The sequence below is a fragment of the Podarcis liolepis genome, assembly GCF_965112155.1.
Source record: "Podarcis liolepis genome assembly, chromosome: 10".
NCBI classification, from domain to species: domain Eukaryota; kingdom Metazoa; phylum Chordata; class Lepidosauria; order Squamata; family Lacertidae; genus Podarcis; species Podarcis liolepis.
Window position 1 is genome coordinate 42222114 of NC_139562.1, and position 19864 is coordinate 42241977.

The window sequence follows — 19864 nt, forward strand, 5'->3', positions numbered from 1 at the left end:
TGAGGACAAATTGATGGGACTCGGTCCTATTGGACCAGCATCTGCTGAATACATCAGAATGCAGTATTTCTGGGGTTTATTACACTGCAGCTCCGTGGTAATTACAAACTGTGAACTGCGGTTTAATATTCAATTACAAGCCAGGATATCAATGTCACAGAATGTCAATATATTTTTTCACTGATCAGAATCAAAACAAAAATGAAACAACAGTTATGGTTTTTTTATGATGTTATCCTCCATCTGCAAATTTTACCTAATGTCTATTTTTAATCAAGTATAATGAAATATAGGATAGAAAGTTAATCGTGAAAGGAAGTGGGGAGGAGAGGATTGAAAAAAAGAAAAGGAATCCAGCCTACATTGTTATTCTCTATTTCACATTCATGGGGGTGGAAATCCTTGAAATTCAGACTAAAGACATAAGGCATGCTTTTTCAACATCGTTATACAAAAGCATCTTCCAAAAACCCTCCTCCAAGATTTGGACAGACACTTCCTCTTAGAACTAATTGCGATAGACATCCAAATTCTCCAGACATCTTTAAAATCTTAGCATTAATATTCCTACTTCAGTTTTTCAAAGCCTGATTTATAAAAGACAAAGTACTCAATAAATTGCATGGAATTAAACTGCTGTTTCTTGGAACGATAATACGGTCAATCACATATGAAAGTAATCTGAGTCTGGACGTTACAATGGGAAGAAATGTACCACCACTATTTAAAAATAGATTCAACCCAAACAAATTAACTGAGAGCAACTCTGTCTTATTGTCTCACTGGCCCTAGTCCTACACAACTCCTAACCACTGCCAATAAGACTTCAATGCAAGCCTGAACTAGATCCAATATCTTTTAAAGAAAGCACATTTTGAAGGACAGAAATAAGGAGGATCTGGACAAACATGCTAACTTCAGGGGAGGGCATTAAAAATAGGAGGAAACAAGCTGAAAGCGTTTCATGTAGTCAAATGCATTATTCTCTGCAAGGTTGTCCTCCTAATTCACAGAATACAGCTAATCCTCTTGATGAATGCAGCATGTGTCGTGCTGTAAATGAAAATTGTATAGCCTCTAAACAAGAGAGGCAGCGCCTGCTACAAATGCAAATCAAATGACTGTCAGTTTAAACACTGCCTTTTCATCTTCCCCCTTTTTGTAAGCAAACAAACCACACAAGAAACATTCGAACAATACTGCTGGGCCAAGAGAGGTCTTCCCCAAATATTGGTTAAAATGCCAAACTGAGCATGAATAGAGATGTCGGGGGCTAATTTGTCTATGTGCTCAAATGCATTATTATCGCCCACATCTTTTCAACCACCATCCCATGCAACTTTCCTAATACGAGGGCCCGCACCATGCATAGCCGGTTCCATGGCATAATGCCCACTGGTAGGGTCCCTGCCTTGGCAGGCTTACCTGTGCTAGTGTTTTTCTGATGGGAGCCAATGAGGTGACAGCTCTGTGCAAGGCAGCTGCTATCTTAGATCAGCTTTGTTGCCTAGCCTCAAGTTCCAAGCCTCCAAAAGAAATGTTCAACAGTAGCTTATAGCCACACGTGGGATCCAGGGCAGATGTCTACAGCAGTGGGCTCTGCAGGGCCAGGTGGGCTCTGACATCTGCCCATACTGCTTCTTATACAAAGCCTTGTCTTTTGGAAACACCTGTTATCATCTTCTTCACACCATGCATTGTTAAAGGATGGAGCTTGCTCCCACAGGAGGCAGTGATTGCCACCCACTTGGATGACTTTAAAAGAGGATTGGACAAATTCATGGAGGAAAAGGCTATCAGTGGCTGCCGGCCATTATGGCTATGTTCTGCCTCCATTGTCAGTGGAAGTAATGCTTATATTCATTCATGTACACACAGGTGGGCCATACGATCATGTGTGAAGTTACTTTTTCATTATACTTTCCTTCCACAGACTAGTAAATAAGTGAACTCGGCTAGCCCCTTTGGATGGATTCACTATATAGTCAATCCATCTAAAAAAGTACAATTCCCTTGATTTTATCATGGCAAAGGAACAACAATTTGAAATAGGCAATATTGCTAAATATCCTGCACCTCGTGGGAAGAGCAATCAGGCACTACTCACCATCTAGTAATCAGAAGAGAGCTTTCCAAACTGTGTGTCGCGACACATTAAGTGTGTCAGCTGCAGTGTGTAGGTGTGTTGCGCGAACTCTCCCCTGCACTCCTCCCGGAGCTGGAAAGGGGTTAGTTTAAGTAAATTACTGTGTCACAAAAATAACACCTGTCTGAAAAGTGTGTCACCAACATGAAAAGTTAGGAAAGCTCATCAGGAGCTGTCATATAAACCAATGCACTCTGGTCCTTGAGCATATATGTGCAAATCTGCCACAGGCTACAGATTTCCCAAGAAGCAATTTATAACAAGTGATTCCATATACACCTATGGTGTTAGTCAACAGATCTGCCTTGCCAAGTAATGGGCAGAATTTTAGTCGTTCCCCTGCTTCCCTCGATTGCTTCTAAAATGTTGAAGTAAGGTAGAAGTTTTCCTCATTTGACCAAATAACACAGATTACCAAGTAGTTATATGAATGCTGTGGCAATTTGTCAGCTTGAAATAGTCTCTTATATTCACACAAGAAGGTACCTAAAATCCACTCACCTAGTTTCATGTGAAAAATTTATCAGTGGGGCCTCAAAGCCTTTGCCCTTTCTTAGCACCATGGCAAAATCCCTGCCTCACTTTCCTTCTCACCCTCTCCTTCACAGTTCCCAACAGTAATTTCCTTCAGCATTCACTATAATAGAAGGTGGCACAAAGAATTTTCTTGAGGTCTCCCTTCTTATCCTTGTAAGGTTCCAATGATCTTTTTTTCTTCTTATTTTGGATGACTATAAAGTTGCCATGTGAGCACCCCCTGGTGGCATGTAGATGCACTGGCAGATTCCAAGGAGGGAAAAAATGCTTAGGCTGTATGCTGGACTCATATTTTTAGAATGCCCCAAATCAGTATAATTAAAGGAAGTAGAACCTTGTTCCATACAGAAACAGTTTTCGGTACTGGCTGAATATATCCCCCACCACTCCATTTTAACTTCTTTAGGACTTTGTTAAAACGAACCACCAGAAAGTCTGATAAATGCTTTGCTGAAATATGCATATATTTCAGAGATTCAAAGTTTAACGCCACCTCAGGTGATACTATTACTTTTGCTGTGCCTCAAAAACCTCTAATGCTTCAGCACCTAATTGTGCATCTTCAGACAACAATTTAAGGCACACACTCAAATTTTCACACTAGGGGAATGGAAAATAAAACCCATTTCTTCCAAAGAAGGGCTAGCCAGTTTTACTCACTGAGCACTAGCAGTTATTTTGTGGCAATAAAGCCTTTAGTGGAAAACATTTCTTTGAGAATTGGAGCAGGAAGGTTCTTGTAAAATTCAATGCATTGTTTGACTGCAAACAAGGAAGACTAAGTTAATGTTCTTCTCCATGCCTATTGTTTTGCCACCGTCCCCAAGTTCCAGTTGATTCATTCAATAGGTGGGAAGGAATATTAACCAACAGCATTTTTCCTGCAGCAATACATTTCCCTGTATTGTTTGTTTCAAGTTAAATAGAAACAGCACTCCCTGTTTTGCAGATCTACCACAATTTTAGCACTCTAAACTATTAAAAGTATACTTTTTTTGTCCATTGCAAAAATTATATATAGGTAAATTCTGTAGGGAAATCATCCCTATAGAAAACTAGCTAATAAGATTGGGGGGGGGGTTAGTATGCAAAGGACTACTGAAATTAATGAGATACCCATTGACCCAAATATTATTTTTTATTAAATTTCTACCCTGTCCTTCCCAGTGAAACTCAGTATGGCAAAAAACAACAACAACCACCAGCAAAATAACATTATTTTGATCTATAAATCAATGAAGAATTGTTATGCATATGTAGAGATAATGAAAATAAAATCCTATTCTGTAGCTTGTCAAGCATTGATTTTGGCCAACACAGAGGAAAAGCCCAACACATTGATATTGGTATGATTTCCAATCAAGGCATCTATGAAATAGTAAAGATCTATCACTGGCTAATGGTCAAAATCCAAATAAACTGTTACAATGGAGAAGTTTGCTTTTGCTGGGCTGCATACAACAGCCAGCAAAAGAATATGCATACAGTATTAAATAAGATGTGACTGTTTTGCTGAAATGTTATTCTGGAAGATGCACCATGTGCATTGCTAACAAAACAAAAGAATATTATTTTGAGAGGGTCCTGTGGGGGGTAAATCGTTATTTGTTATATTGTTACTTAGTCTATTATACTCATCAAGCTTTGCAATAACTGTTACTGACTCAAGAATGACAAATATCTGTACATTTATTATTCTGTACCTAAATATTATTCTTGAATACACACACAAAAAAGTAAACTGTGACAACACCAATCTTGAACACTCTATATTAACTGGCAGCCTTTCACAGTTATTTTGCAGAATTGCACGTGTTTATTTAAAGGCAGCTGGCCTATACCACTAAAGCAAAGTAGCATCACGATAGGCAAAAGCTTCACAGCAGACCCACAATTAGAAGAAGAAGAGTTTGGATTTGATATCCCGCTTTATCACTACCCTAAGGAGTCTCAAAGTGGCTAACATTCTCCTTTCCCTTCCCCACAACAAACACTCTCTGAGGTGAGTGGGGCTGAGAGACTTCAAAGAATTGTTACTAGCCCAAGGTCACCCAGCAGCTGCATGTGGAGGAGCGGGGAATCAAACCCGGTCCACCACTCCACCACGCTGGCTAACAGGCTAACCAAAGGAAGCCCTACTATGAAGGATTAAGTTTGACCACAGATTTCCAGCTAAATTAAGTAGACAAGGAAAACTGAGAAAATCATGACATAGTATACTTAAGTGATGCATAGAACTTTACAGCTTTTAAGGTGTAAAACAACCACACAAATATCAGCTCTGGATAGACATTATTGCATACATATTCTGGTGAATCCGAGCAAAGGAAATTGTTTTTACATTGTGATGTTAAAAGAAATTCACTGGGTAATTATATGTAACAGCAGATCCACATCATACCTTCATACCACATACAATGCACATTTAAGGACATGGCTTTCCTTCAAAGAATCCTGGGAACTGTAATTAGCTAGGGATGCTGGAGCTGTAGGTCTGTGAGAGGGAAACTACAGCTCCCAGGATCCTTTGGGAGAAGTCATGTGCTTTAAAGGTATGGTGTGGACCTGCTCAGAGTAACTTTGGATTGAGTAACTCATAAAGAACTTTGGATTGTGATGTGGTCAAGTGAGCAATACTATCATGCAACAACAGAGAAGACACCCTTGCTGCTGTTTTCACTTTTCCTTAGTTGACTTCATGACTGTCATTAAGTACAGAGAGCGGGGAGGGGTATGTGTCTTATAAAACAGGAATAAAGTTCACCAGGGATAAGACACAGCATACCATGCAAATACTGTCAGAACCCAAAGATAGCAACAGTGAAACCATTCTTCAAGCACCTGTTTTTTTTCCCCTGTCCAGAAGATCATAGCCTTAAGTTAGCCGCATGACAGAATTCATGACTCTTTTACCAAACAGTACGGTAAATTCCACCATTAATAGAAAATGGATCAGAGTGAGAAAATACAAAGTCATACAAAACACTGCAGGGTGAAGTGAAAATAAAACGAGTACCTTTGGCCTGATACAAAATTAAGCATTATCTTTAATAATGAAACTAAAAAAGAGAGGCAATGGGCACAGTTTACAACTTTTAAGCATTGTTGATATTAATCAAGTTTCTCTAAACCTGGATGGGCTGGTTCATTAGTATTCACTAGTATTAGGCATGATGGAGGTGCCAACATGAAATCTGAACTAAGGGAAATGTACAATTCAGCTCTGTTAGATCTGTAGCAGGAATGTGGTGGGTGGGTGGTGGAAAGACCCTGAGTGAGAGGCAGGGAATGAAAGAACTCCAAGGATGAGAGTTCCCAGGTGAGAGGCGGGAGGGCCCATCGTTTTCTGTATGAGACAAGGGTTAAGATCTACCTTCAAGAGAGGAGTCTTTCACCCCACCCCATCCGTATCTTTCTCTGTTTTTTGTTATTATTTAGATTAGTTTCTTTCATCTTATTGTATTATATTAAAAAAGCTTTAATAAAAACTTGATACTAAAAACAGGCCACCATTAATAGCGCCCACCATTACTGCAGAACAGAGACGCCTACCTTGGTAAGGTCATATGAAATTCCCATTAAATTTCAATATAACATGCACACCATTGATCTTTCGTGGGCTGTACCCATCAACTCTAAGGAGGAAAAATTGTTCAGTGACACTTGTATGAATTAAACGCCAGCTCAGAAAGCAAGTGTCAGCATTAAAAGGACAGAAACGACTGATATTACTCACTTAAGCAGAGGAATAGCCCATAAAAATGTAGTACACACTTCACAGCATGAAGTCACTTGAGTAATTTTTCTGCTGAAACTTTTATCTACATAAAAAAATCAACTTTTAGCAATTACGTGTCCATGTATGTAAAGCAAACGCTAAATGAAAAGCTGTTCTTAATCAAGTCACATCTTAAGGGCAAGATCATGGAAAGATAGTCCTAAGGTAACAGCATAAACAAGAAACTAAATCTATCTAAATGGGAAAAGTAATTTACATCTTGTGCCCAACATAAGACACCTTTTAAAATCAAATTACATAACCTTAATCAAAACTGACTTATTCTTGAGGCTTCTGCAGAACAAGATCAACTCAAAGCAATAATAATAATGACAACAATCATGGCTGCATGATGATAACAGCAGTATCATCGTTTAAATGATGCATGTACAAAATGTGAGTTGATGTCATTATTTGTAGACATCTGAACTGATAACATATTTGTGTTCAGCACAGTATCTGCTTTACTTTGCATCTCATGAATGAAGAACAGTGGTAACGGAGAGGCTAAGCAAAGGAAGCTAGGCCAGAGAAATGTAAAGAACAGAGAAATTATTCAGATTGTTATTGTGCCAATTATGCTTTTGATAAGCATGTATTAACACCGCAAACCTCCACGCAATGCATTCCTCCTTTAACACAATACATAAAAAGACTCCACTGTCTCCACCTAATTACTGGATGCAGAAAAGTTTGGTAGATGGGTGGGATGCTCACCTATCAATAATCTGATGTCCCAATAATATTAGGTGTCCCCCTTTTGCCTGTGCAGTTGGGAATAAAACAATGTGGGGAAAGGCACTGGTGCAATGCAAGCTCAAAGAATAAGGTGTTCAGTGCTTATAACAAGTGCACTTTGGGATCACTACAGATCTTGCTAAATTTGAAGGTACTTTTGACACCTGGGTTTTTTGTTTGCTTGTTTAATATCAACAATGGATAGCTTGTTACTATTTTTCACATTCTTTATGGGGTGGGTACCACGTTAAGAAAATGAAACTAACTCTATGTTCCCCAAAGCAACCTTGGACTTCCACACCACCCCTCCCACATATGACAACAAAGCAGTTAGAAAAATCAAACAGAGGCGAATATCAAAAGCAATGTGGTATGGCTTTGTCATTAACCAGGGATAGAGGGAAAGTCAATAACCAAGCAGGTTACTTTCTAAAATCCAGGACTTGTCTAAAATACGTCTTTGGATCCCAGATTACATTTATAAAAGGTAAATAAGGGGACTTTTTTTTTAGTCCTTATAGCTATTGTTAGAATAGACTTTTCTACTTTTCATAGCTCAGATCTCCTCAAATTGTAGCATTGCTGAAATAAAATTAAAAACCCAGCAGTATTTTTTTCTGTATCCCAAATTGCTTTCTTTCTATTTGCTCTTCTGCACATAGAAAGTGTTCCTCCATTCAATAAGAAAATGAGATCCAATAGAATGAGGCTGAAAAGCAGCCATACCCAGGCTATGGAACCAAGTTGGTCGTTTGAAAAATTCACTAATGCAAGATAGAATCAAACCTTCCAAATAACACTGAAACAGCCAATTTAAATTCAGCCCTGCTGAATCAGAGGGCCATCAAGTCCAGTTCTTTTCCAACATGGACAGCCAGATGCCTATGGAAGGTCACATATGCAGGTCCTGAAGGCTAAAAGCCCATCCCCATTGTATGCCCCCGGGCCCTTGTATGCAGACGTGTTCTTGCCCAGAAGATAAAGATTCCATGTTGCAGGCATATCTAATGGACAAAACAACTAACTCTTTTTAAAATCCATCTAATATATGAGTGGAGAATTCCAGGACCAAGCATGACCCCTCCAGGTCGCTACTTGACTCTTGGAACATCACACTGGGCCTTCTATCATACCCTCCAAGTGTCCCTATTTCCCAGGGGTGTCCCTGATTTGGAGAAGCTGTCCCAGCTTCTGATCTGATCCTCAGGATGTCCCTATTTTCAATGGAGAAATGTTGGAGGGTCTGGAATTATCTGACCCCTGAGCTGTCTGAAGGCAATCCTGTACAGTATAGGGAAAGTTTTTTACTTTTAAAAAATAATGTTTTATTATTTTTTATATATGTTGGAAACTGCCCAGAGTGGCTGGGGCAACCCAGTCAGATGGGTGGGGGGTATAAATAGTAAAATTATCATTACAGAATGGGATGTCCCTATTTTCATCAGAGAAATGTTTGAGGGCATGTGCTATACACCCTCCTTGAGTGCTTTAGCTTGGCTGGAACTTTGATTAAGTTTCATGGTTGCCTGGATGGAGAGATGAGAGGAGGGTAGCTTTCCTGCGGTGAGGATGTAGGCTGAACAAAGATGGGAGTAACATCTGTTGCTCCTCCCACTTTTGTCTCCAACCCCGCCCACCAGCGGTATGCAACCCCTAGAAAGCGACTCATGAGGGAATGCAGCCCTTTGGCTGAAAACTCACTTCTGACCTAAGGTGAATGCCTCCTAAATTACACATTGTGTGGATTTGCACTTTCTTTGATCACCCTTGAACCTGTTTCAGTGAGTGACTCTAAGTCTCAGAGTTATGAAAGGAGAAAAGTTGTTCTCACTCACCACTGTTCTAAGTTTTATAAAGCTATTATACTCTTGTTTTTCCTCCCTAATCTAAGAAAGGTGCCAGTGGTTACCAGTGGGATATAAATACGTAAAACAAAAATGTGAAAGCAACAAATAAGCCACTGTGGATAAATGTCAACTCTCAAGAAAACACATTAAAAGGATCAAGCACTGGAGTGGATTCAAAACAAAGCTGGGCAGACAAAGATTTGAGAAAGGCATCGTACACCATGAATCAAGTCTTGTAAATCAATTAATCAATAGTTATTTTTAAAATGTGTTGATCATTAAATGAAATAATGAAGTAACACTGAGCTCTGTAGTTACTATTCCAGTCCATGAGCCAGATTTGCTGAAAGGAATTGGGCACCAATGCAGATGGGTTTGTCAGAAGCATGGCTAATCCCCATTTAATCTTTCACACTGTGGCCAAATATTTGGCCTAGCACTGGAAGAGAATCAGCAGCTCCCTTCGGGGGGGAGGGGATGCTCTTCTGCCACCTTCTTTTTTAAAAATAAAAAGGCAGAAAAGCAACAGAAGGAAGCTTGCATGCATTAGCCTCTCTTGCCACAGAAATTAGCCCATGAACCAGATGATGTGATTCTTAATTGTTCTCGTGCTCATACCTCCCTGTTTTACCAATGCAAGTCTTAACTGAACAAGATTGTGACAGCCTTACTCTGTAGAAGCTATTGCAAGGCAGAAGATATGTATTCCTACACATTCTACTCTGGAATAGATTCCACAGAACACAAAGGGACTTGACTTCCAAGTAGGCACGCCAAGTAAACATGTGAACGCTTTGTTTGGGAGCAAGTCCTTCTGAACTTATTCCTTCACTAGCCTACATAGGATCATGTTTCACATGACGCATATTGAAAATACTGGCACATATTTTCGACTAAAAAAAACCCAGATCAACAGGATTCTTTGGTAAAACAAAGCACAGCTGTTGGCATGGCAACTTTATAAAATAGTTTCCCCTGCAATACCAGGTCTCCCTCAGCATGAAGCCTATGTATACAAACGTATCTGCTGCTAGAGTATAGCTGCATTCAACTGAGGGCTGGCATTACCCTTAGAGTAAGAAAGCTACCTCAGACAGCAGGTGCAGAGGAACACAGAGAAGCAGCAAGGTCCTGGAGGACAGTGCTGGATATGTCATGCAGCTTGGCCTGTGCCCCTTAAGGTAGTCCGCTACCCTCAGGTGAAGTGGAATGAGAACACTGCCCCATCATGGTTTCCGTGCATGGAAACGGATGGGACACCATCTTGCTATTCAAAGTAAGCAGCAAAGTGTCTTGGGCTGGAGGAACCATGGGATAATACATAACATCACTCCACATAGCTTATTTATAACATTTTTAAGCTATCCCTTCAGATCACATAGTGTAGTTTCAGAGGGTGGGATGAAAACACCAGTCTTAATATTGCTCTTCTGCCCTAGACAGCATGCCATATTTTTTTAAGAGAAGGATAGGAACATTACAATAAAAAGGCACAGAATGGTTATTTTTGGTATTTTTATTATCAAGCCGCCCCTGCTTTCTCATAGCAGCTCTAAAAATGCAATGCTCTTAATACCGAAACATTAAAATATATCTGATTATACATTTCTGGTAAGTCACTGCTGTTTCTGTTCTGAAGATAAACCTAAGGCTTCCTGCTGCATTTCAAACCAGAGCTAGGAAAAAAACCTCAGGGTTGAAAATTATCCCCTGTGTTGCTATGTCACAATATTTTCATCATTTCAACAGGAAGCTCAGGATCATTAACTTTAAATTGCAATGATACAAGAACCACAACATTGCCTTGGAGGCTGACTTAAAAGGACAAGTATGGCAACATAAATGTAAATGTTCTCTACCAGCTTGGGGGGGGGCAGGGAATGCCTACAGTCTCCAAGCACATTCTATACTTTCAGACTTTGCTGAAAGATGCAATTGATCTGTGGAAGATGGCAGAAATATGCATTATGCCACTGTTCATGAGAGCATGCCGTAATACTGATATACAGTATTACCACCAAATAGAGAGTCTCCCACACACTTTAGGTTTCCCACTGTGGCTCAAGCTCTGGTACATTCCAAGCAGATGTGCTCTGAAGGAGTTTAAGACCTCAAGGGTAGTATTCAACTAAGTTTTGCTCAGAGTAGACCTATTGAAATTAATGGATCTAGCAATCATGCTCATTAATTTTAATGGGGGAGAATACAGCCATTATTCACAATCCTATTCAACCCCATAGTAGTATTTATAGGGTTTTAAGCTTGAATGGAAGGGATGCGGGTGGCACTACGCGTTAAACCACAGAGCCTAGGACTTGTGGATCAGAAGGTTGGCAGTTCGAATCCCCGTGACGGGGTGAGCTCCCTTTGCTCGGTCCCTGCTCCTGCCAACCTAGCAGTTCGAAAGCATGTCAAAGTGTAAGTAGATAAATAGGTACCACTCTGGCGGGAAGGTAAACGGTGTTTCCGTGCGCTGCTCTGGTTCGCCAGAAGCGACTTAGTCATGCTGGCCACATGACCCGGAAGCTGTACGCAGGCTCCCTCGGCCAACAAAGCGAGATGAGCGCTGCAACCCCAGAGTCGTCTGCGACTGGACCTAATGGTCAGGGGTCCCTTTACCTTTACCTAGGCTTCAATGGAACCTTGGGAGACCAAGAACACAGCAACTACAGCACCCCGACATACAGATGTTTGCCTCTTTTTAAAGTATATCCAAGGAGTACCCACTGCCCAAGGCAGCCTGTTCCAATCAAACATATCCTACTGTTAGAACATTTATTCTAATATTATAGCCCCACCTGCAATAGGAGTACAGATTTAGATACATCTAGTAAGGAATCGTGTCTGTTTACATGGGAGGACAGTGAAGGTTGTATCAGCTGAAAAACAGCATTCTCTCTAAAATAGCTTAGCAGTGCTTATGCCATGCGCCTGGCTTGCGCATACAATTTGCTTATAAGCAAAATTAATCTCCTGCAGATTTTACATGTTTAAAACAAGAGCCGTCCATGTGGTTTTTTTGTGTGGTTTTTTAACTAAACTATTTTCACTCGTTAGATGACTAATCAGTCTTCTGCCTGCTTTGAGCAAAAGCTTCAGCACGATGGTATCTGGCAGGAAATAATTTTTTAATGAAATAATTGTGCATTTGTCTGGCCCTTGATAGGGACCAAAGAGTATCAGTTTCTATTATGAATGCCTAAAAGTTCCTCAGTGTATCTCCAGTAACAATCAGTGATTACCTTAATATCATCAGAATTAGCAAACTTCTCAATGTAGATAGATTATCAGTCCATCCACACATGCACCCTTATTAACAGGGCAATGGCATAAAACTCATTACGTTAGCTTTAGGAATCAGTATTGCTGAAAAGATTCAAAGCCCCATGGACTTGGCAGGGATGGTGGCTCTTGGCTCTTCTGGAGTTTACGAAGACCAGTTCCAAGATGTAACAGGTATACTAGACTCCTGACAGTAATGCTTACATTTCATTGTGTTTTTTTTCTTTAGAGAGCCCATGAGATAAGCCATTAAAAATAGATAATGATGAGTCTCTTATTTGTACTACACACACACACACACACACACACATTTTTGTTTATTGAATGGAGAAGGGAGCCATAAAATTACTACTTTTTGAAAGCATGTTTTCTAATCCTTCAGCAGTTCATCCTCATTAAAAGCTGATAGAATAAACTGGATAATTAATTATGCTAAGAAGGAAGGGATAAATGACCTTATCCAAAGGCATGCTGGGGCATGTATTTCCTTTTTGGATCCTGCAAGTCTTTTTTAATTATTATTATTTTAGTAAAACCTGCCTAGAACTGCTCTAGTCTCTCACTGGATTCCATTAGCAGTGATGACTATCTCCTTGATGCAACAGCCACGTACTTCTCGTTTCCTTGGCATTTTGGTTAAAGAATAGCTGTGATTCTATGTATCATGTGGCTGAATGGCAATGAGATATTGCAGGCTGAAGTTACTATTATTGAGTCATTAAATACAGAGATTCTACAGCAGCCAAGGATAGCCAACCAGCCATGGCTTGCAGGTGAAATGACACAACAGTCCAGCACATTATGCAAATGTATTATTGCGTAAATTTCCATGGATTGCCAAGAATGATGCATCTGGCGAAGCAAACTCTAGCCCAAGACAGCGTGTGCCACCAAAAATTGCCTTTTTTCATAGCTGCATATAGGTACTAGTAGGCTATGGGGTTCTTCTGTGGAATGTTAATATCTCACTTGAACTATTCATTCTCCAGTAAATATTATCATGATTACAAATTATGTTATTTGTTATGTTACTGGCATCTGAGCACTTTGTCATGCAAGCGTCCTAAAGAGCCCCAGGGCTCTTTTCCAAAAATTCGACATCTATTTATGCAACAATTCTGCAAATAGATTGTTGCCTTTACACCAACACCCATATACATATACTGTTTTTCCCAAACACAAAAGCATGAATTAGTGACATAGAAATTATCACTTCCTTATTACAAGAATACTGAAACAAGTGGGAAATGGACCATAGGTCCATTTATAAACCACCTGCTTTGCCTGCAGAAGGTCCAAAGTTCATTTATTGCATTTTCCTATTAAGGGTCCCAGGAAGTAAGAGAGGAAAGGACTTCTGACCTGGAGAGTTGCTAGTACTCAGCCAGATGCACCAATAGTCTGACCTGGGCATAAGACATGGCTTCATATTTTCCTGCAAAAAAAACCAACCTCACATTCCAATGCATTATGGAGCCTTGTAGAAATGGTTTCTGTGCAGTAGTACTAAGTAGCATCATAACTGGCCCTGTGTTTCAGCAGCAGGAATAAGCCACACAAAGTCACATTGGAATGCATCAGCACTGAACAGTGTTGACATGGGCTTAGATGCTAATCAAGTAAATGCACTTCATTCTAGGTAACTGCACTTGATATGAACTTCCAAATACAGGTTTATGGTCAATATATTGGTCCCCTTAAACAAGCACTTCTCTTCCTGTCACCATCAATACAACAGTTGGGACATTTTCAGTCAGTCCACTCTGCCATCCATTATAGCAGCTTTCACCACCCTGCGGTCCTCCAGATGTTTCTGGACCACATCAGCCCCAGACACCACAGTTACCAGGGTGAGCAAGGCTAGATTTGATATATATATCTGGACTCTGAGGCCTTTCTTCATGTGCCTCCTCCATGTGAGGTCTAGAGGATGGGAACAGGCCTTTTCTGTAGTGGCTCCCCTTTTGTGGGATGCTCTCCCCAGGGAGGCTTGCCTGGTACCTTCATTATACACCTATAGGCACCAGGCAAAAACCTTCCTCTTCAACCAGGTCTTTGGCCAGTTAATATTCTACAGCCTTTTAAGTGTGTTTGTAGGAGGTATTGTTTAGTTGTTTCTGTTTTAACTATTTATTTGTGCCCTTATCTCATGGTTTTATCTTGTGAAACAACCTGAGATCTTTTGATGAAGAGTGGTATATAAATTAAATTAAATTAAATCAATCAATCAATCAATCAATCAATCAATCAAGTGTTATGGGTTAGTGTGGAAACAGGGATGCCCAGATCCCTGGATGCAAGATTTCCCCCTCTAGATCCTGGGGTACTGGAATTTAATCAAAGGTGACTGGCTAAGCATTTTTTCAGCCAGACAGAGATGATGGCCCTGCCATCTACAAGGCAAAGGTAGAGGGGGAGGTTGCCTGGGAAACATGGGCGTGGAGTCACACAGAAAAAAAGTTGTCCTTTTTTGGCAAGCAAACAAGCATGAGAAAGTAGGGAGTAGGGAGAACCCCATACAGTGCTGGCTCTACGAAGCTGCACTGAGACACCAGTGGCCATGATTGGCTGCTGCATTGGACCCAACCTTGCTGAAACTATGAGAGGAGCAATGAGAGAGACGCTTGGGGGTGTAATGTTCTGTACCCCCCTCTATTGAAGGTTTCTGGTGTAAACATGAATAAACCGTATTTCTAAGACTCTGCCAACTTGGCTGCACCTTGATTTTCCAATGGAAACATAACCTGGATCCTTGCTACTGCTCGGAAGGTGTGGTGTGTTAATATGTAATTTACACACCCATCCATCTCTCTCATAGATTACCATCTATTTTTTAATAGCTTGTCATTTCTAGTTGGCAATGGAGGATCGTCTATTAAGGCAAATGGGCCAATGCCCCACCAACTTCAGCCTGCCCTCAGCCACCTGCCACTTGTCCTGCCGTCATACTTTTCTCAAAGGCATCTGGTTGGCCACCGTGAGAAGTGGATGATGAGTTGGGCCATTGGCCTGATCAAGCAGGCTCTTCTTATGTTGTTAGCTTCCTCCTTCTTAGTCTCAGTCTTGCCCTTATAGAACTCAGCAGGGAGGAAGATGGGGACATTACGAGAATTAGTTGGCTCTGGTTCCACCTACAGTTGACCTCCCTGCCTTCTGCTTGACCAGTCCCCAATGCAAAAAGTACTGGCCACCCCTGCTAGTTGGAAAATGTCACATGAGAACACAATAGTCCGAGTGCTCACGTCTCAACCCTAAAAATACTTCTGTTTGTGCATTACTTTGTTTTCTCCCAACCCCAAATCAGAATACTTTGGGCCAAGCTATATAGGTTGTGTTCAAAGTAATAGACCAAATAATATAAATCATAGAGGAAGTCGGGCTTCCAACAACGTTATGAGGGTCCACCATATTCACACTGGATTGTCGGCATTCTAATGATGGATACCTGTACCTTTAACAGAAATTTGACAGGCAGAAATTAGCAGAAAATGTCCAGCTCCCAAGCCTGGAATGGGTTGTTGGATAAAGATCCACCTTCTTCCTTTTGGGCAACCATTAATAGCACAATACCTGTGCCAGAGAGGAAGTTAGTCAAATTCTATACGCAATGCTAGATTGAGATACGTTTTGCCCACATCTGAATTTAACTGAGTGCTAGACTCCCTTTCAGAATCAGATTGTTGCCACACACCCACCCAGGACCAGAGAACTCTCCAGCTGTACCTGATGCATACAACCTGGAAACAGGGAAGGCACTAGGACTTGGAAGAGTCCAGGCAGGCATGGATGCAGGAACTGTAACCTAGGCAATTAACAACAGGCTGCTTTCTTCTACTTTCGCCCCCTCCCCTACCCGCTTTCCTTCCTCCCCTCCCTCTCACACACACGCGTGCACAGAGCCAGCATTTCTCTCACACACACGCACGCGCGCGCAGACACACACACACTTTAACACCCAAACTGTCAGCTTCTGCTTTGAATCTCCCCACTTCAAACACAGCCACTAGCAAGCCTCACCCTCCCTCCTCCGTCTCTCCAGCCCACACACCCCTAATGCTGCCAACCTCATGTCTTACAGGGGAGAATGGATGTTCAGCGTTAACTCCTTTTAAATGACTGCTTTGGGGAGAGATCAAGGTGCCATCCATCTCCCAGAGAAAACGCTGATCACCACAATAGTGTCTCGCCTCTCAAAGCGGGGCGGCAGCCTGCCTTGCACTGCTGGAGAGACACAACATGCATCTGCACCTACAATCCCCCAGAAAGAAAAAAGATCAATAAAGTACCGAAAACGTGCTGATCGCCTGCTTTAGGCCAGCCAGGGCGGGAGAAGGGATGACAATATTGGCGTTTGCTTTTGGGTGTTCTCGGGATTTCAGGTTTTAAGGCACAGTACATCATGCATTTTTTTTTCTCCAGCTTCTCTCTCCTACGCCTTCGCCCGCCCCCACCCCAATAAAAGAAGCAAAAACGGGGGGGGGGAGAAACCGGCAAACAAACAGAGGGGGTGGGAGAAGAGGAACTGGAAAATGGGGCGGAGGAAAGAATATGTAGTAAGGGGACAAACAAAGAAGGTAAGGAAGCGTCATCCCTCTCTCATCTGCCAAAAAGCCCCTCGCAACCCATCAATCCGGCGCCTGCAAAGGCTGCCCTGGGCCAAAGGTGCTGCTACTCGGCACACGCCTCTGGAGCAGCCAACAAGCAAAGCCGGCTCCCTAAAGTCACTAGTCCACAATCTACGCCGCTGCCGCCGACGCCACAGAATAAAACGTTCAGGAAGACTGTGCGTTCAGGCTTACCAATATCCCTCTCTTTATAAGACAATAACGGAAGAACAGAAGCATTAAAAAAAACAAAACCCATTCCCACCCCCACCCCCACAGCTGTCTTTATTTTTTAATTATTTTTTTAATGTAGGAAGGGTTAGGAGCCCAGAAATTACATCATTTCTTTAATACAGGTAAATAAATCAAATTGGGAAAAAGCGATTTCCCCCCCTAAAGACAACTTTGGAAACATAGGATAATCGAGACACAGACATATGGATATTTATAGACCCTCGAGAGAAAGACCAGCGGTCCAAGGGTCCTCCGGAAGCCTTACCTGTCAGATATCATCCTGGAAGTGCGGAGAGAAAGCCTCAGTCCGCTCAAATTGCACCACTTCGGCAGGTTACTATGGAAATAGTCTTCAGGATGATTTAGAAACCAGCCACCTCCATCCTTCTCTTGCACATGCCGCGAAGGCTACCGATCCCAGGGCAGCCGAGAAACCGGAGCCAAAAGGTACCCCCGGCTGTGTGGCTGCCTTCTCTCTCTCTCCCTCTGTCTGGAGGAGTCGCGCCGCCTGCCCCCTTCCTTCCTCTGCCTTCCTCTCTCTCTCCCCCGAGGACTCGGCGGGGCGATCAGATCTTCTCCCGGCTGCCGGAGCCAGGAAGTGGAAGGACAGTCTCACACCAGCAGCCCCAGCCCAGCGCTTTGCAACGAGAAGAGCTGTTTCCTAGCCACACAGCTGGAATTTAAAGGGGAAGCGCCTGTGCCGGCTCCCCCTTCAATCACCTAAAAAGAAAAAAAGAAGAAGGAAATATCAGCAGGGGGTCGGGAGGGGACGAGGAGGAGGAGGAAGAAGAAGAGGAAGGAGGGTGGTCGCGCAGAGGAAAGTTTCCGGCAGGAACAATGCAAAGCGCGTGCGGAAAGCCGAGGTTTCTACGCAGGTTTCGATTCTATTGTTTATATTCAATGCTTCTACATTAGGAATGCGCATCCAGCAGCGCAGCAGCATCCAATGGTTGGAGCCAAGCATAGCTGTCAACGTTTTCCTTTTTTTAAGGGAAATTCCCTTATTCCGAATAGGATTCCTCGCAAGAAAAGGGGAAAGTTGACAACTATGGAGCCAAGTTAAGGGTTGGGTTTTTAAAACAACAACAACACAGCGATTTGCAAACTTACCCTGAATCATAATGGTGTGAGGGTGGGGAATCAAGGCTGTTTTTTAAAAACTGAGTCAAGAAGGCCAAAGAAAGAGTTTACACCCAAAGTATACTGGGAAAGAAACTCCTAAATTGGGGCCCACGGAATGACATGCAATTCTAGACTGCTTTAGTGTTCAGACCAAGGGAAGTAATAGTACTGCCCTATTCAGCCTTGGTCAGACCACACCTCAAATCCTGTATCTAGATGTGCGCACGACTGTTTAAGAAGGGTACAGTGGTACCTCGCAAGACGAATGCCTCGGAAGACGAAAAACTCGCAAGACGAAAGAGTTTTTCATTTTTTGAGTTGCTTCGCAAGACGAATTTCCCTATGGGCTTGCTTCGCAAGACGAAAACGTCTTGCAAGTTTGTTTCCTTTTTCTTAAAACCGCTTGAAGAGGTGCAGTTGCGACTTGACCGTGCTTCGCAAGACGAAAATTCGCAAGATGAAAAAACTTGCAGAATGAATTAATTTCGTCTTGTGAGGCACCACTGTATTGACAAGCTGGAACATCAAGGGTCTGGGAACCAAACCTTATGAGGAACGGTTGAAGACCTGGGTATGTTTAACTTGGAAAAGACGGGAATGAGAGGTGATATGATAGTCATCTTTGAATATCTGAAGGGCTGCCACATGGAAGATGGAGCAAGCTTGGTCCCAACCCCCTTTTTCTTTTTCGTAAGATAGCAAACTTGATTTCGGCCACTCCAGAGGATAGGACCCAAAGCAATGGATTCAAATTACAAGAGAGGAGATTCAGACTAAATGTTAGGAAGAACTTCCTGAGGATAAGAGCTGTTCAACCATGGAATCAGGCAGAGGGCCTTCTTGGTAGTGGCACCCTCCCTTCAGATGTCAAGGAGATAAAGAACTACATAAGTTTTAGAAGACATCTGAAGGCCGCCCTGTTTCGGAAAGTTTTTAATGTTTGCTATTTTACTATGTTTTATATATGCTGTAAGCCACCCAAAGTGGCTGGGGAAACCTAGCCAGATGGGCAGGGTATAAATAATAAAAGTAGTAGTAGTAGTAGTAGTAGTAGTAGTAGTAGTATTACCTTGGAACTTGGTGGGCTCGCCTTCATTGGGGGTTTTAAACTGACATTAGATGGCCTTCTATCAAGGATTCTTTAGCTATGATTCCTGCATTGCAGGGAATTGGAATAGATGACCCTTGTTGTCTCTTCCAACTCTACAATTAATTGTATGATTCTATGTATATGTGTACAGACTCTTTTAAGCATATTTTTCGCTTGTGCAGGTTAATGTATTATACGTAATGTACGTTTCCGAGCACAATTCAAAGTGTTGGTGCTGACCTTTAAAGCCCTAAACGGCCTCGGTCCAGTATACCTGAAGGAGCATCTCCACCCCCATCATTCTGCCCGGACGCTGAGGTCCAGCGCCGAGGGCCTTCTGGCGGTTCCCTCATTGCGAGAAGCAAAGCTACAGGGAACCAGGCAGAGGGCCTTCTCGGTAGTGGCGCCCGCCCTGTAGAACGCCCTTCCAGCAGATGTCAAAGCGATAAACAACTACCTGACATTCAGAATACATTTTAAGGCAGC

General features: G+C 42.1%; 1 protein-coding gene across 5 annotated transcripts in view; it reads right to left on the reverse strand.

The window, feature by feature from the left end:
• The window catches only part of NAV3 (neuron navigator 3), a 426597-nt gene extending 408071 nt beyond the window's left edge, over window positions 1–18526 (reverse strand). The window contains exon 1 of one of the 5 annotated variants that reach the window (XM_083463072.1): window positions 17432–18526. The gene's annotated coding sequence lies outside the window, so the exon portion shown is untranslated. The remainder of the gene's footprint in view (window positions 1–17431) is intronic. The other 4 variants (XM_083463071.1, XM_083463073.1, XM_083463074.1 and 1 more) reach the window with 4 other exon arrangements.
• Window positions 18527–19864: the final 1338 nt, after the last annotated feature.